We start from the raw sequence: 19,450 nt of genomic DNA, 5'->3' as shown, positions 1-19,450 counted from the left end.
ATGGGATGAGACAGAGAGCATTCCCTTCCTCTCCTGCTATCCCACAGTCATGTGGCCTGGCATGATGCTGGGGTGTGGGAGAGGAAGGGTTTGAACTCCCTGGGGCTGTGGAGCAGCTGTGCTGACTGACAAAATCTGACAACCCTTGCTGCTATGTTGGAGGAGTCCTCTCCTCAGGTGTTCACTCAGCGCTTGTGCTGCCATCATCACCGTGCTGTGAGCTGGCAGAAACGAGCCTCCCTGTGCCCCAGTTCCTCCAGGGCAAAAAGTCCAGTGCCCTCCCACGGGTGGCTGATGAAGGCAGGTGTGTGGGAAGGTTTGTGGGGTTTTTTGCACAAAACCAGCTGAGATGAGCACCCAGGGCAATGGCCACCAGCTCTGCTGAGAGAGACAGACCTCTGGCAAGGGGATGGGAACAGAGGAACCTGTGAAACCACACCTTGAGCTGGCTCTGGGAATGCAAATCAAAGCCATGATATAAGTTAAATTGGTGCAGCTTCTGTGTTCAGCTGAGCCCTCTAATCTTGGAATTGCCAAAGGCCTTGAGGGATCATTGTGTTAGGTAAAGCCTACCAAAGGGCAGGTTGCTTCAGCCTCTTCTTGTTGTCAGCAGGTGTGGAGACACTGCGTGGGGGAGGTAGCAGGGATGTCTCTGGTTCCCTTGGCAGAGGGGTGCTTTCAGATGAACCATAGATGCAGCTTTCTGATCCTTTATTTTCATCAAAATGGCACAGAGGAGCTCCATGGGAACCAAAACCGCACCTGAGTGGTTTTTTTTGGGGTTGTTGTTTTTTTTTTTAGCTTATAGAAGGATTAACACAGATTTATGTTTGAGAAAGCGGGCTAGTTCCAATCTAAAGTGCAGGACAATTCCCTCCAGTTCCCAGGAGGGTAACATCATAATCCATTATTAGCTGCGCCAGTTACAGTTATTTCCTTCCCACATTTCCTTTTAGGTTTCAGACTAGAATGCAATTGCTTTTCTTCCTAAGAGCACTATTTTTGAATCTGAAGAATTGAATGTTATTAATATAGTAGGTGTTGTACTGTGCAGCCCATTCTGTAATGGGGTGTTTATAGCACCAGGGCTCTTACCCAGTCCATTTGTAATCAGAAGTAATAGCAGCACTTCACCACTTGCTCCGCTTGAAGACGCTGCAATAAATTCCAATGAGCCATAGCTTGGCTGCAGCTGGTGACTGATGTAGAAGCTTTGTGCATTTTTACTTCTTTAATGTTTATAGCTCTTTTACATTATATGAATATTGCCAGTCCTGAGGATTCAGCTGTCATGAATCAAGCCTCAAAAACTAATGAGATTTTACAAAATGTGTTCATTTGAAGTGTGTTTTATGGGTCTTCAAATGTTTCAGGCTCTGTGCCATGCTGTCAGGCTTCCTTTATTTTGCTGCCACAAGCTTGCTTTAAGAAAGGCAAAAGAAAACTGGGATTAACATATGATCATCTGGTTTCAACAACTGCCCCCTACCAACATCACCTGATATCACAAAACTTAAGGTAATGCTGTAAGAGCAGTCAGCACAGTCAAACACACCCTCATCTGCGAGATGGGCCAACACAACTCAGCTAAAACAATGCCACCTTGAGCTTATACACCCCTGGTGTTCAGTGAGAATTAAAAACTTTCAACTCCAGCTGCCATGAACTCCCCATGTGAAAGGAGGAAGGAAGGGCTCATTTGGAGAAGTGCAACAGAAGCCATCGGCCAGCAGGGATGGGCTGAGCAAGGCAGAGCACGTCCATAAGCCACCCTTGTCTTTTTGACAAGGTGCATTCAGCAGCACAGATCCCCCACCCACCAATTCCATGCCATTGCCTGCTCCACTGATGCAAGTGTCTGTGAGGCTGCAGCACAAAGTGGGCAAGGGAATCAATCCAGGTTAAAAATGACCATGCTTCCCACCGCTCCTCTCCCAGTCTCCCAGGTTTAGAGTATTGCTTTACACCTGGAGCAGTTTCCTATTCCTTCGTGATGGTTGGCACCTCAGTGGTGGCCATGACACCTCTGAAGTGGCAGTGGGGATGCAGAGTGACCCAAGCAGGAGGCGTCACCAAGTACAAAGAGCTTTTTTAGGACTCTTTGCAGACTAAAGGGTGCATGTCCATAGGAAATGGAAAGAAAGGAGAAAAATCAGAGAAGGGATGCTGTGTCATCTCTAGTGGAAGTAAGGAAGAAACTAAGATTTAGGAGTGGCGTTTTATGGAAGGACAGGCCTGGCTTTCTTGCACAGCTCAGGGAAAAATGACTGTGGAGAGCTATTCAGTAAGTGAGGAAAACTGCACCTCAGAAATGCCTGTCCCTGGCATCAGTTCCTATTAAAACTCAAACATAGACCCAGATTTGGTTTGGGACTTCACTGAAATGAAGGACAACTGCAAATGGATTTACTTTGTGTTTTGCACATTTCTCAGCATTGGGGTGCAAGACTGTTTGGATCAAGACAGGTGGTCTTAGGAGCAGCTACTCTCAGAATAGACTTAACAAAAGGGTGCTGCTGATGGGAAGCAGTGTGGGAGGGGGCGGCAGCATCCTCTTCTGTCCTTGCTCAGGCAGTGCCCCTGTCTTAGTCCCAGTGGTCACCAGTTTTTTTCTGATGCCTCTAGAGCTCATAAAGCCACCATTTACACATGTTTAAAATTCTGGTTATTTTAAATTTTTTTCCTAAACTACCAATGGCAATTGTCCCTGCTTTACACTGCACTTCTCCTAACTCTGTAATCTCCCTATGCTAATGTTCTCAAATGATAAGCTTTTCTATTCCTCTTGCACTCATCTTCTTTCTTTCTGCTCTTCCTTATTCTCATTTTCTTATTTTCTCATCCCCTTACTGGTTAGCCCTTCCCCTCCTTCTCATTTCTATTCTGATGAGCTGTTTCTGATTAAAAAACTGGATTTCTAAACAAAACACAACCCAGCAGGAAAGCCAAGATTAACAATTCTGCTACAAGTATATTTTTCTGGGTGAGATCTATGAGCAAGTGCAAGAACTCTCATCATTACCCTGGTATGTTTTTGTAAGACAGAGTATTACCTTCCCCCAGACTCATCTCTTTTATTTTTTAAAAATGTTCCCTAGTGACAGAGACCATATTACCCTATCAGTTTGTACAATTTCTAGCACATCTGATCACTCCTGCAATATAAATGCCATATAATAATCAAAATAATACATAAAGCACTTGTTGCCTGCAGTCTTAAGATGTCTGGAGTCGTGCAGTTCCTAAGCATCTCTCTCTGTGATTGTCCACCTACCCAGCTCTAAGGAGTCTGGAGGATCCTCCAGAGGTGACAAGGTGCTCTTACCCTCACACCACACATGAGCAACAGTGATGTGACACAGCACACATAACATGCCCCTACAGACATGACAACCAACATCTGCTGAGCCCTTGTGCTGTGCTTCAATGTTTGGTCCCCTTCTTTCCTCCGTTGTGGGAAGCAGGGATGTAACTCCAGTGGAAGCAAAGCCTCCATGGGCCAGATGGTTTCATGAGTCCCCATGAACGCAGCCATGGAACTTGGTGGACTGTAAAAAGGAAAACAAGACAGGAATAATGCAAAGTCCATCTCTGTTGCTGACATCCTTTATTTCTTTTTTAAAATAATGCTTTGATCCAGTGTTTCCCAGGGGAGATCTGGAGGGAATCACCATCTCCACGTGGACTCATAAGAAAGGAAGCAGCTGGTCCCTGATATTTATTGCTGTATATCAGCTTGGAAACCTTGGCATAAACACTGCACAAACCCCCATTTCTCTGGGTTATTTTCATCCTCCCTCCTTTTGTTAAATGAAATAATTAATATCTCAAGGAAAACAAACCTCTGGGAGTTCATTTCACTCAGGACAGGGAGCGCTGGAGCATAACCAGAGGTAAGATGGAAGTGCTGCTGGACACGGGTTTATTCCTGTTCTTATTTTAGCTGAACCAGCTCACCCTTCCCAACAAGCAGGTGATAAGGCAGTGTGTTTATGGAGAGTATCCCGTGTGGCACAGCTGTACTATAGATTAGGTAATGTTACTGACTCACTGCAGAGTTATTGGGCCACCTCATTCCTTCCTTTCTCAGGGCTACAGACTTCTCCAAGTACTGATGGGCTTTGCACACACTAATCAAGCCTCAGAGCTTTTCTGATAGATTAGGTGTAATTGTAGGCATTTTTCAGATATAGGGACTGCAAAACAAATCTTCCTGCCAAAGACATTAAGTTGTTTTCTCTGATTTTTTCCTAGGGGTGCTTGAAACCTCCTTCTAAAGAACCAAGCCCTCACAGGCTGATGCAGGAATTATAATTTGGTATCTCCACACCTAGGGCGTTCCTGGCCAAAACTTTGATACTTGCCCTGGATAGTGGGCACCTAGATTCAAAACAAGTCAAAAATTAATGAGGTTTAGTAATCCTGCTGTAGACAAGACCTACACACCTGAAGGGCCATTGTATTAACACCCATGTGTTGGACTTCCTTTGATGGATTTGGAGAGTTGCTCTTCATTTCAGTTCAATACAAGAGGCTTTTTATTAATGTACTGACCTACCCAGGTGGTCAAGTCCATGACAGCTTTTAGGGACCCAGCATGGGACTTTCTCTGCACAACTGCTAAAACAACACCATCACAGAGTATGTGGCCTAGCATGAGGAAGAAGACTGGATGCTGTCTTTCAGTGGACATGTCCCACACATCAGGTACTTTTTTCCCAGCCTGTGTTCTCAGCTGAGCTGGATGCATAGGAGCCTCTGTCAGCCATGTTTTTTTATTTCCCCTCTGGTTCAGATTGAAGGAACTTGCTTTCATATTATTTCACATCATCCCTAGTTACAACAGAGACCATGGTGAATGAGCCAGGAAGTGGGATAAAAATCTATGGGTTGCTACCCAAACGGTCTTTTAGTACCCACTCCAAATGCCCTCAGATGGGACCTTCACAGATCACATCAAAACTTCAGTAAGTTTTTTACTCTAAATACAGATCAATTGAAATCATAAGGGAAAAGATTGTTCACTGATTTCAGTCTTACTGGGATTTGGGGTTGCAACAGGGGGACTAACTGTTGTTCACTGAAGCCAATGGAAAGTACTGTAAATAACCTGAGCCTGTGGTTTGGCTTTTGGTCTCACTACTGCTTTGGAACTGGCTCTAGCAATTGCTGTTTACCCTGTCCCCATCAGCTGATCAGTCGTGCCTCCCTGCAGCCTCCTGCGTTGCACCAGCCCGACAGTTTGTGTAACCATGCAGTAAAGTGCCTTAGGAAAGAGCCAGCACAGGGATGTTCCCTGGCACAGCTCACTGCCTGGCTGCACAAACAGCTCTGCCAGCCCCTGAGACAGGTGGCACGGGCTGCAGGGCAAGGAGAAACAGCTGCTCAGCGCTGCTACCAACAAAATGTCCCCCTTGGAAGATGCTCCCAGGTTGGTGATGCAAAGAGACTGAGCTACATCAGTAGGTGCTGTTAAGAGGGGCTTTGCTTGAGCCATTTCACTTGTGTTGGCTCTAGCATTTGGAGGCTTCACCAGAGGAACTGAGCTCACTAGCCTGGCAGAAACTAGGCAGGCTGGGTAAAAAAGAGGCTAGGTTCTTACTGGGCTGTTAGATGGTTTAGTTGTCTTGTATGATGTCAGCCTCAGTGATCAGATCCTTGATGCTTGCCACTTACACAAGGACACACAGTTGTAGCCATGGCTGTTCTTATGCTTGACGAAAACAATCCATGTTTACAATGGAAATACCAGAGAGCACAAGTCAAGAATGTGGTGACTAATTATATTCCTTCAGCATTACTATGTTGGTATTTTGTTTACTGAGCTCTTCCATTCTAGTTCAAGATTCATCACACAGGTCTTTTCCAGGGCATCTGCCTCATAGAGGACATCTGCAGAGATGGCTTTGTACATCCTTCACTTGTTAATCCAGAGCTTTTATTGGCATGGACATACCCATCCCGTGCAATACTCCCAGCAGTTTCACTTTTATATCATTCAAAAGCAGAGTAGTCAGGGGTGTGGTTTTTTCCTAGTTTCTCCCTTTAAATTCCAAGTTTGAGCCTGAAAAAATATTTACAGCTGTATTATATAAACTAATGAAAAACAATGTTTAAAATGAAAGTGCTGGCACAACTTTATGGAGAACAGCAGTGGAAATGGCCATGTGGTAATAAACAGGCTACCTGATATGGTTTATTGTTTAACTGCTTGCTTACTTCTGGAAACTTAAGCTTATGTTCTCAAATGTCTGAGTCCTCTGAGTACATGTGTTAGGTTAGTCACCAAACCCAAGCCCAGGTTCCCCTGTGGGTACATAGCCTTGGAGTAGATCAGTGAGTAAGGAGCCTGCTCAAGCGGGGACTACCTGTATTTCCATGCACTTCACAGCACAGAACACACCATAAACAAAGCCCCAGTTTCTAAGGTAAACAAGAAAAAAATCTGATTTTTAAAAAAGGGCAAGAAAATGTCTGGATATTAGCAAGTTTTCCTTCTTGCAACAATCCACCAGGAAAACAAAAGAGAGTGAGAGATTTTTTTATGTTACTGCAGTATTGCCTTTCTCATGCATAGCCGTGATGGTTTCCTAGTCTGTGATAGTAATGGCATGATGAGATATTTATACATGCTAGGAAAAATGTTTCCTTTTTAAAGCCCATCACAGTAGCATAATAACAACCCTTGAAATCTGTCTTTCCTATATCCCCAAATCACTTGATGGAAATGATTTTTATGTGCTGACTGTTGGTGTGCATACTAAAGCCATTTCTAAGGAAAGGCTGTAAAACACACACCCGTGCACTGCTCTCTGCACACATGGCTGCACAAGCAGATTGGGCCACATGGCAGTAAAAGTGCCCCTGCCTGGTCCAACAAGAGCTCCTGCAATTGTAACCACAAGTGAAGCCATGCTGGTACCAGAGCAAGGGTGGGAACAGCCCGAGTGCAGATAAGCCTTTACAGTAAATCAGCCATAACATGCTTTGGCTCCATGCCCAAGTAATAACTAACCAGTTTTATGTTAATTATTTGCTATCCTTCTATGTACAGCAATAGTTACAAGTTTTACTAAGCATAAATGACTGCAGTGCGTAGTTGGCTTTCATAAAGTCTCTACTTTTTTGACATACTGCATCACTTTCTAACTGACAGTTGTGAATTATTCCAGTTTTTCCTTTTGCTCTGGCTTCTTTCTTGCAGCCTCTCATGAAGTAATATTTTAAAGTGTGTTTTTAAGGATGAACAGAGGCAGTCATACATTTGGATATTTCATTTTGTAGTTCCTGTGCATGTTATGTGGTAACTCACCCTTACACACAGACTGCAGAACAGTCATTCTCTCTTGAGCACTTCAGTAAGAATATGTTTCCATATCTGGAACATAACCACCAAGAAGATGGGCTGCAAAACCACAGAGCCCCTCTCTATCCTTCTCTATCCATCTTGATCACAAGTCTCCAGTCCCCAAATCACAATGCAACACTCCATTGGGAAGCCCCCCACCCAGCTCTTTGTGGGAGCAATTAAAAAACTGCTCCATCTTTGAAAAGCCAGCACATCATTTACCCCCAGAATTGCTTTTTTAAGCTAGTAGACCAAAGGGCTACCCTGCAGCAGCACTGGCAGGGACAGAGACAAATGTCAGAGATGCAAATACCTGCAGTTATCAATGCCTTGATGATTCCCTTCATAGAGTCGTGGTCTGAGACCTGTTTCCACCACAGAAAAATCAGAGTAGGAACCCACTGGCTATGATGTATGCTAACTCCCACACAATTCCACCAAGGGACTCTCTGTCCCCTTCAAAATCTCAACCACAAAAGTCCTTTATGGGGACCTAAGGGTGTAAACTCTGAAGTGCTTGTGGAAGTGTTGCTCTAGGTACTACCACCTTGGTCTCCACTGGTAAGGATTTTGATTCTCCATCATGACTTATCTATTCCTGTAGGGCCAATGCACATCTGGAAGGGTTGTGTGGTTCTGCACTGCAGGTATGCCAGTCACCTCTGCAAGTGGGTCACACCAAAAGACAGCTTTGGCCAGAAGTGCAGCGTTGCTGGTATGACTTTAGGATCACTGTAGGTTTTTGCAGATTAAGGTAAAATGCTTCTGAATCCCAAATCCATACTCCTCCTAATAGTGGATATACACCTTGCACAAGGATGAATGGCTAACAAGAAACCAAGACAGAAGCTAATTAGACCAAGGGACATAAGATTTATTGAATCTGCAGCCTCCCCTGGGACGTAATTTGTGCAGCCATTAAATAAAGCAAACACTATTGGAATTTCACAAATAAAGGACAGGAAGAACAGTTTTCCCTTACCTGAGTAGAACGCACATTCCTTCAATGATATTGCTACAGTGCAGGGAGATTGAAAAAAACAAAGTTTTTATTAAAATAAAATGTTATAAATGGAAGGCAAAGGAATCACAAAGTTTCTTCCAGATTACTCCAGGAAGTGCTGCTCTTGATAATGATGAGTAGAGCTCATTGTGGAAAAATGAAGTTGGGAAACTAAGAAGACATAAAAATTGAATAGAAAAGGCTTTGAGTCAGGCTTTGAGCTTGGTTAATACAAGCTTGTTGACGAGTTTGGATTGCGGAGCGACGGTTGACAACTTTGCTGCTGCCAAAATGTACCTGTTTCCCTGTGAGCCTGGGTTCCCAATTAACAGCAGACACTGCTGTAGCAGTAGAACACCAGCAAAACAGGAACGGAACAGGACTTTGGAGAAATTATTGTACAATAAACTTTGATTGTTTCTCTTTGGAGAAACATGGAGCAGCAGTGAATGCTCCAAGTTCTTAAAGATTCAATGACAGAGCAACTCTCAGATTATGAAAATGAGTCCCCTGGTGCACAAATGGCAGATGACCACTGAGGCACACCAAATACACTTGTAAAATTGCTGTGTCCTGACCCCACCAGCCACTTTGTCATGAACTTTAACAACTACATACCAGAGCCTTTCAGCAAAATACATCGCAAGAAGAAATAGGACAGAAGAAGAATTGAGCACATGTTGTGCTGTGGAAAGGGCAGAGCCAAGATCTAGAACTTGTATTACCATACAAATGAAATGAAGACTTTGTAAAAAAAAATAGGAAGAGTGTTTGAAAGAGCCCAGTTCTTGCAGCTCTCATTTTTCTGAATGTTTTTATTTGCTTTATTCTATTTACAGCCTCTAGTTCTCAAGTGTGTCCAATAATGTTTCACCTTAGAGCTTCCCAGCTCTCAAATGCTGGAGCCAGGCACTGGCTGCTGCCCAGCTGGCCTCTGCCCTAGTTACACTCAGCAACGCAGCGAGGGCTGTAGTATCAGTCCTTTTCAGGGCTAAACCGTGCCATGGACTTTTGATCATTAAAGGAAATGAACTTGGGATGACATAAAAAAAAGTAAACAAGACTTGTGTACAAGGACATCAAGATTACAAAGCAGCAGTCTCAAAGGTTGGAAGACACAGAGTGCAGAGCTGCTGCTTCAGTGATGTTCTTTGGCAGGAGTTTAAATGACAGCAAGAGGTGTGAGGCAATGAGAATAAAATCCTGAGTTTTTGACTTTCAAGGAAATTTGCAAAAAGCACTGTCTCAACAGCCAAGATTTACACATGTCTTCCGAGAAAGAATTACTTGTTTATGAGAAAGTAATCATCCCCTACACTGCTGAGCTAATGATGTATAAAATAAGTCTGACAAGCCCAAGCCCCACAGTGACACCAGACAACACACAAGAAAAAATGGAATCCAAACAAACTACTGGTGACCAGAAAACAACTCGAAGCAGATCACTAGCAATAAATTGTAACATGACGTTCAAGCTGGGCTCATCTTACAAAGAGCAAAGAGTAGAGAGAGAATTGCTAAGGGCAGATGGCAGTGCCTTTCCTGGTGATATAAACACAGATGAATGCATATCACTTCTGAGAACTGTATATGGCTCTGCCTATCTCAACAGCATAAATAACTGGAAAGAACTTTAACACATTTCTAGTGATTGAGTTCTAATTGTTGTGTGGTATATAACCATTGGTTGCATCTAATTATACTTAACATGGCTATGGCTTCAAATATTCCACATTACAGAAATTATGAAGTTCAACTGGACATGTTTTACCTGTTATTTCATGTTATCCTGCAGCAGCTGGTGGCAAAACAAACCTACTGCAGCGTAACAGGAGGTTACGTCCTTTACACGGTTATATTTAATCCCTCCTGATACTTATCTGAGTTGTAGCTGAGTACAAGGAAAACAGATTCTGCATTCAGTTCTTGTAAGTACAAAGAGTAATGGCAACAGCATAATGCATTCGCATTTGCAACTCTTGCATTTGCCTGTCCGAGGAACCAAGGATTTTTTAACGTTTTATACATAGTTTATCCTTTGTTCAAATATTTTCCACAAAAGTTGTGTGGGAAAATCCATGAAAATCAGGAAATCTGCCTCTTTATAAGAAGTACTGGAAGAAATGTGAGCTTGATCATACAGAACATGTGATCATATGCATAAAATTAACAAACAAAAAGCTACAATGTATATTCTTTCTCTTATAAAACTTCCTTAAAATTTCTTTTGGGATATCTGTAGCAATAAGATTTTAAAAAAATTCAGATTGTAGAGTGACTTGCCAAAAAAGTATGTCCACACCATTACGCATTCATGTTTCTATACTATTTATGGGTACATTTGTTTGTAAACCTTTTAAAATGTTCTTTCCACTTCTTGAGATTTACTTGCACCATTTCATACTTCTGTTGCACAAAGCTGACATATCCAGATGGCAAATATAAACATCAAAAGATGGACTGCCACTCAAAGACATGTGGGAAACATTTGCCAAAGCTAAATATGGTCTTAAAAGAATTTCATTATTAGTGTAAAAGTTCTTCTGAATATGCCATTAATAGTAGTGCAATAGATCTAGCTGACACACTGGAGGTGGTGAGCTGCACTCAAATACTTTGCTACCCACAAAATGGCTCTTACTCCAGGTTTGTTCCATACACAGGAAATAATACAGTAAATCAAACTAACAAATTACACAAATGCTATAAAAGCAGTACACACTAAATAGTATACAAGAAACATGCACATGTGCATGGTGAAGGAAGAGTCTATGGGATTCAGCTTTTTTGCTGAATAAATATTTGAGAGTTTTACAGCTCTTCAGCATTTCTTTTTATGTAATCAGATAACTGCAGCTACAAATTCAACCTGATGACTGACATTTTTACATTACAATGGCATCTTTGTTGCTGCAAACAGTAATATATATACAACAAATCAGTTCAGAGGGAAAATGCAAATGCTTTCCATCATACTTGGCTTTGCCTTGTGATCAGAATGAGAAACTATGTGCATGATTTTTTTTCACAAGCAGCATTAGCCTCCTTTACCTATTGGCAGGGGTGGGAGGGGATGTGCCGAAATCCATTACACCTTTTGTCCTGGCTGTAGTAAGAGAAGGCATCCATTGGGCACTGGGCAATTCAAAGAGCCAAGGAGTTCACTCAAAAGAAAGAGTTCACTCATAGTGGACAAGCAGTTTGAACTTTGACACACTTTCCAAGGAGAAAATGTATTCTAAGCAAAGTATTTTACAATGTTTTCTTGGACAAAGAAGTCCAAAAAGTTTACTTATCCCTTACACCAGCCACAACAGAGAGAGATCTTTATTGTGACTTGTCCTTGCCTCTGACACCACTTCTGCAAGCCATGTGGTTGCATACAGAATCACACTTTTTTGGAGACTTGACTGCATGCAAGCTCCCAGTGGAACAGTGAGACTACCCATGAAGACCAGGCCTTCAGGCACTTTGGACCAAGGCTAAATATAGGCACCCTTAAGGTGTTTTTTATCCCCAACATAACCTATGTTTGTTGCTAGCATTGAATAAATTTGGTTTCTTTTTATTCCTTAATCATGGTAAGAGCAATGGATTTTGAAGGTCTGTAATGTCAGCTGATGAGTCTATAGTGAGCAGATCTGCCTGGCTCCATTCTGCAAAGGAGATCTGTGACACCAGTAAGCCCCAGTGACTGCACTGCTGTTGTAGTGGTGTCCTCTCTGCCATGCCTGTCTATGCTGCAACACTGAATTATGGATAACCATCGTGTCCTATACCAGACCCACAATGCCATGCTACAATTGCTATGTGGTAATTTGTTCCCTCAGCAGATTATTTTCTGGGAAAAACACTCAATCCACTAGTGTAGCTGCCACACAGAGCATCTTCTTTAATTAAAAAGCACAGAGAAATTGCAAGTGCTGATGAGTTCAAGGAACATGAGCCATTGAGACCATTCCAAGTGCAGTTTCATGAGAGACTGGCTGCAGCAACCACATAGGTAAAGTTGCTGCCTATGACCTCCAGCTACTCACTCCTGGTGTTACACCACAGCTCATCACCTCTGCTGTTGCATCACAAGTTATGTACCCTGAGCCACAGCCCAGTTTATAGTCCTGCTCCACAGAGATTGATTTCACAGACCCACCTGGAGAGGTGATGAATTTCAGCACAAAAGCAAAGCAGTCAGCTGGGCCTGGAGCATGGCAGGCACTGTTTGAAAGAGCTTCACTACCAAAGTCAGTGTACTGGGGAGACTTCTCCTGCAGGTTTATGATTCAGGTACACCACACTTAGTAGCTGAAAGAAGTCCCACTCCCTCTCCTGCCTGCCAGCCAGGCTTTCTGCAAGCTCTTTGCTAAGGATGTACATCAAACCATAAATAATCCAGAGCAGAAAGCTAAACTGATCTATAACTCAATGCTTTTTTGCAGGCCTAGTTTTCTGCTGTCTGGACCCTCTGATCGGACTGCCTGTGGCTCCAAGGAGCACCAGAGACAGAACAAGGGATGTGTTAGAAACCCAGAAAGGCGAGCAGGTGGGGAAGGGCTTTCAAAGGCAGCTTGGCATTATGTTGGCTTAGTCAAGTTTGGTCATTATCAAATGCCATCTCCACGATGAGGTGCCATCCAGACTAGCCACAAGTTACACAAGTCACCTTACAACACCCCTGCAAAAGCTGGGATACCTCAGCACAGGAAATATTCATATGGTCACTCCCTTCTGCTTGCCATTTTCGAGGGGTTTCTTATTGAGCAATGCAACCAACTTCCTCTTTTGGTATCTTAGAAGAGGTTTTCTTTTGGGATTTTGGGACTGCACCATTCTTTCAGAATTATTCTGTGAAGGAAGAGGAATTTAGATTCACGTTGTTTTCAAGAAGTTATTTCAGTTTCAGTATATCCTACCTACATCAGTTGCAGAGCCTTCAATGAGCACAGCACAGAGTGAATGATGGCAGCAATGATAATGAGTGCATATGGGAATCCCAGGAAAGCTTCAATCATCATCATTAACATTTTATTTTCTGCAGTGCAATTCCTACTCTGATGTACCGCAATTTGCTGTAGCAGACTGCAATGCCCAGTGCTGATAAAGATGAAGAGCAGGAAAGCCATGAGGAAGAAAGTAATCACTTAGCTGGAACTGCCATGGTTGTTTACTGTTTTGATAATTTTATTTTATTTTATTTTATTTTATTTTATTTTTTTATTGCTGTGTGAGTGTCGTTCAAGTCAGGTGTGATTTTGAAGTAAAAGAAAGGTAGACTCAAGCATGTAGACAGATGATATCTAGTTTCCCTGGTTCCTGGCTTGTTGATCATTTATAAGTTTGTGTCCTCACAAACCATGTTGCAACTTCTGGTTTTAGTACTGCTTTGCCCAACTTACTATCTCATTCAAATGAACGTTAAAGGAAAGTAATAAAAGCCACCAGGCTGCAACACCAACGAATTTTGGTAAATGTGGGGTGGAATTTTCTTATTGCAGCTTGACATTCAGTAAGAAACACAAACTTTAAGTAGGGACCATTTGGAAATGGATCATGAAGGTAAATTTGTGAAAACAGTAAAGGAGGGAACTTCTAAAATATATTAACTCATGATGCCAATGGTACATAATCTAAGGGATGACTTCCTAGCTGAAGATGTATTTTACCGGAAAGTTATAGTGAAAGCTAACAATATTAAGTTCTTTATAAAGTGGTTCATTAACTGAAAAGAGTTTCTTTCTTGGACAAATTGCCTTAGAAATGTTGGCCTTAGGGGGTCCTGTCATCCTTGCTAAAATAGCATTGTGCCAGCAGAACTACTCTATACAGTTTGAAAGCAATTTTGCAGTCAAGAATTCTGTTTGTAAGCTCTTTGAACTCAATTTCACTGTAAAGTTAACCTGAGTTGTAAGTTATTCCAGGTATAACTGGAATCGTTTCTATACAAAAAAATATGAAACTCAAGCCTGTGTTTGCTTTTGATTTGAGGCAGCCAGTTTAACAGGAGGATAAAGGCTGATACTGAAGTGTCTGTCTTGTCAGCTACTCTGTCCTATGAGGACATTTTTCCACCACTTGAATGATATTACTCTTCCAATGCCTTTCCATCCTTCCTTCCTTATTGCCAGAGGCCTCCTGCTCATGCCTGCCTCTGAATGAACAGCACCACCAGCTTGTGGTACTGCGAGGAACCTTTAAGGCTGGCAGAAATCCTGGGGCATGGGTTTATGGTGTGAAGTTTTTTAAGGGTAGAACCTGATTTTAGTGCTCCCATTTCAACATCATTCCTCAGTCCTGCCCTCCTCTCCCCTGCATTGTTCATTTCTCCTGATCCAGTATTTTTGGAGTCCTGAAAAAGATACATTTCTGAAGACCAGCTCAGTGGCTCCTGGTGTGGCACAAGACACATCTCCAGCACAACGATGAGGGCTGCAACATGGGCATGGCAGGGGGCATGCAGAAAGCTTAAAACGATATTTTTACAAAACATGTGACATTGTGAAGCTGTGACAACTGCAGGAGACATAAGAGAAGGTATAAACACATGCTCCAGGGGCAGAGGCTGCAAATTCCCTTCATAAACTAGCAAGAGGCTCATGGAAGCTAATGGAAGAGCACATAGAACACTTCTTAATCCCCCAAAAACATAGTTGTCTTGTAGCAGGCAGTGTGGGGAAGAGGAAATACAGAGGGAGACAGGAAAGTTGTTGATATTTGGCTCTAAAGTGTAGAAAAACTTTCTTCATAGTTGGAAGGAATTTTGGTTTGCTGCTCCTAGTTTAAGAGATGCTATACAGAAGAGAGGGAATTTTTACAAAGTGTTGAATGTTTTCAAAGGTAGAAGAGCACATTTATCTAAAGCAACAGTGGGAGTCCAACAAGAACAATTCAGATCATGCAAAAAAACAGCGGCTCCCCTAAGGATTTACCTGTAAATCTTCATTCCAGAGGTCTCCAGTCAATCTGAGCACAGCCCTCCAAACCCAAGTGAGAAGACAAAGCTCTCACTGAGATGGCTGAAAGCGCCTCTCCCCACCACTTCTGCACTGCCCAGTTTTCCTGCTTCAGGGGCAACTCAGTCTGCTCCTCTGCAGCTACAGAACTGCCACAAATCCAAGTCTTGCTACAAAGGAAAATTAAAATTCAGGTTAACTGCATTCTTCTGAGTCTGCTCAAAATGAAAAGAAACAGTTCCCCAGATACATAAACAACAAGCAGAAGAGAAAGAAAATACTGTCCCACTGATAAGAGAGGTGAATTCGTCACTGACAATGCTGAAAAGGCAGAGGTTCTCAACACTTCCTTCACCTCTGTCAGCACCAGCACTGCACCAGCCATGGGGACAAAAAATCCAGGCTGATGCATCCACCAGGGGCATCACCAGCAGAGATCCAGAAGTCATTGTCCCACTCTGCTCAGAGCTCATCAGGCCTCACTGGAATACTGTGCTCAGTTTTGGTCCCTGCTGTGCAGAAAAGATGTGGAGGCTGGAGAGGGTCCAGAGAAGAGCCACAAAGATGATCAAATGACTGGGAAGCCTGTGACAGGGGTAAAGGCTGAGAGAACTGAGTTTGTTCAGCCTTGAGGAAAGAGGGTTTAGGGGAGACCTTACCACCATGTTCCACTATTTGATTACTATTTCATGGGTGGCTGCAAAGATGGAGACTCCCTTTTTACAAGGAGTCACATGAAAAAGACAGGGGTATTGGGTACAAGTTACTCCTAGGGAAGTTACAGCTACTCACACAATGAAAACTTTTCACAATGAGAACAATCAGCCATTGTTCACAATAATCTCCCCAGGGAAGTGGTGGATCCCCCAGTACTGTACACTGCTGAGATTTGGCTGCCAGTGTGCTGGGCCATCTTGTCTAGATGTGCTTTTAACAAGATAGGTTGGATGAAACGTTCCTTGAGGTCAGTTCTTTCCAACCTGTATTCTATGATTCTTCAATTTAAAATCATGGCCAGTTTTTGTGCATGCCCCTGGCTGTGAACTGTGGTGGTTCAGCAGGACCCTGGAGAGAGGAAAATTGAATGAGGCAGGAACATTCTCCATGTCTCTTATTGCGAGCCAAAGACCTTTTGTTTATACAAAAGTCTTGAGAACCCTACACCAGAAGGAGGCAAGTAACATGACCTGTGATACTTACTCTAAATTATGCATGTATAATAGCACCCAAGGATATAATGAAATCTATTGTGATGAACATTATATGCTGAAAGGTTTGCAACATAAAGGGCTGATTTTCATCATCCACTGAGGGTGAATTTAGCACTAAAAAACATACAGGAAAACACAGTTGTTAATGTGATGGGAATTATTACTGTGTAATAATTTATGGGTGTTGTTTGTTGACTTTGCTATTGGGAAATTCACTGTCTAAATATATAGGCTTGATTTTAAAAAGGGAAAAATCAGGCTAACCTAATAGATGGTTGGAAGATAAAATACACAGATAGAGGAACAAAAATCCCAAACCCCTCAAAATAGCTACTTCTTCACACTCTGACCAGCAGGTTGAGGAAGGTGATTCTGCCCCTCTGCTCCACTGTTGTGAGATCCCACCTAGGGTACAGCATCCAGCTCTGGGCCCCCCAACACAACAAAGATGCAGACCTGTTGAAGCAAGTCCAGAGGTGGGTCATAAACATGGCTGGAGGGCCGGAGCACCTCCCCTGTGAGGACAGGCTGAGAGAGCTGCCTTCCAGTACCTCAAGGGGGGCTAAAAGAAAGCTGGAGAGGGACAACTGACCAGGGTATGTAGTGACAGCACACGGGAGAATGGCTTTAAACTGAAAGAGAGCAGGTTTAGATTGGATACTAGGAAAAATTCTTAACTGTGAGGGTGGTGAGGCACTGGCACAGGTTACCCAGAGAAGTTGTGGATGCCCCATCCCTGGAAGTGTTCAAGGCCAGGTTGCATGGAACTCTGAGCAACCAGATCTAGTGGAAGGTGCTCCTGACCACAGCAGGGGGTGGAACTAGATGAACTTTAATGTCTATTCCAACCCAAACCATTATATGATTCTATGAAATGTGTTTGGATATTTAGAAGTTACTGGAGAAAGAAAAAAAAAGAAAAAAAGGACTATAAACAGATCAAAAGGACTATTTTAGGTAAAACAGAAAGGAGCATGTGCAATGGAATCAGGCTGTCATGGACATAATATTTTTTAAGAGAAAAAGGAAAGGTGTTTCAAAAAGCTAGATCTATTTCTCTTGTTATAGAGGGCTACTAAGTCTTGAGAAAAATGAAGTTTTTTGGTTTTAAAATCTTTTACTAATCTCTCTCACAAGGAAAACTGGCAGATATTAAATATCATACTGAGTACCACAAGTGAACATCACAGTGCTCTGCAGGATTAGATTAAGAAGGAAAACCGAGGAATTCACAATGAGATGAGTAATATCGCCAAAAAAAAAAAAAAAAGAAAGAAGAAAAATAAAAAGTGAGCTCCCTGTGGTCAGGGAGCAAGAGAAGGAAATGTGACCACATCTATAACCACCGTAGCTGCCCCAAGAGGTTTCTTACCTGAAGGCTGATCATGCTTCTGTGAGGAGCAAATCCAGGGCCTAAGTTGCACTAAGAGCACAGTTCAGACTCAAAACAAGAAGGAGCTGTGAGATCTCAGGTAGTGCTTGGTCTTCATTTTTCTTTTTAAGTAACAGTCATCTTTTTCTAATGGCTTAATGCCAAAAGTATGCTTGAAGGAGGAATTTCAATGAGGAAAGCTGGCAGTCCTGCCCAGGTTCCATTGATTCAGTGGAATTGGCTGCAGTCCTTGTGGGACAAGTGCTCCCTTAATTTTAGACAAGTCTACTTCAAATATAATTAGACAGGAGTCTTTTTTTTCCTTTTTTGCCCTACATGCTGAGTGAGACGCATTACTTGTAATCATTATATACTAGTTTATTGATCATGCCTTTTCAGTATTCACTGTAGAGAGGCTTGTTTTAACAGAACTGTCAAGAGACATGTCTGGTTAACAAACAATTACCAATTGAAGGTATAGAAACAAGCACAGGGATTTTGCCAGGATATACAGAAATGTGCAGGGTATTTTGACAAAAGATTACAGGGCTTTTATCTTAAATCTGGTATTTTTAAAGAGATGTTCCTAAAGTCCATTTAATAACATTTTAGGAGTGGTTCAATACATTGTTTTCATCTCTGCCTTCTGTATTTCAATATTTGCAAAGATTGAACAAATGGAAATTATTCTCAGGAATATTGCCTATATGGAAAACCTTTGAGAGCCCACACAATGGATTACACAGGCTCATTGCTTACAATACAGGTTACCATTAAAATGTATTCCAGTTATTAGGAAAGCTGGAAGTGAGTCAATTATTTGAATAAACAAACAAAGACTTGGTTGCCCTGTACTTTGGTGCATCCCTGAGATGTCTGTAGGCTCCTTTCCCACGCCTCCTGTCTCATTCCTGAACTAGCAGAGGCTGTTGTGCAAGGCAGCCTGGCAGCTCCTAATGACCAGGTAGAATTCCTGCACTGTCCATTTCTGCACATTTGCTGCAGGCACAGGGCATCCACTGCAGCTTGTGTGTATCAGAGGAGGAAAAAGAGGTTTTGCAGCTTAGGGAAAGAGAAGCATCAGCTTATCAGGCCACAGGAATGTTACTGTGGTCCCTCCAAAGGGGCCCTGCATTCTGACTGCTTGGACAAACTGAAATACAGCAGTTTGCTGTGTCAGACATGAGAAGAAGGTGAGAAAACAAAAGAAGGTGCCAGCTTTTTGCTGTCCCCAAAAGACTGGAGAGGGTTTTTTTGTGTCTAAAAGATATAAGAAACAGGGATAACTTCAGCAAAAAGAAGTAACTCAGCCTCACAACTGACTGCAGTTTCCAGCCTTGTTAGGAAGCAGTATCCCTACATGCAAATTCTTAGGTAATTGAATGAGGACAAACAGAAACAATACATGAAAGAAACAAATCCCAAACATCCACTGGGACAAAGTATGCATATTTCAATTCCTTAAGAGTGAAAGTCTGTATTTTCCAAAACAACTAATGTTTCCTGTTTCCATTAAGGTCTCAGACTGGGCATCCCAAACCATGCAAAGCTGTTGGCAAACAGGTTTAT

Source organism: Camarhynchus parvulus, chromosome 2, assembly GCF_901933205.1.
Source record: "Camarhynchus parvulus chromosome 2, STF_HiC, whole genome shotgun sequence".
Lineage (NCBI taxonomy): Eukaryota > Metazoa > Chordata > Aves > Passeriformes > Thraupidae > Camarhynchus > Camarhynchus parvulus.
Note: the sequence above shows the minus strand (reverse complement) of the source record.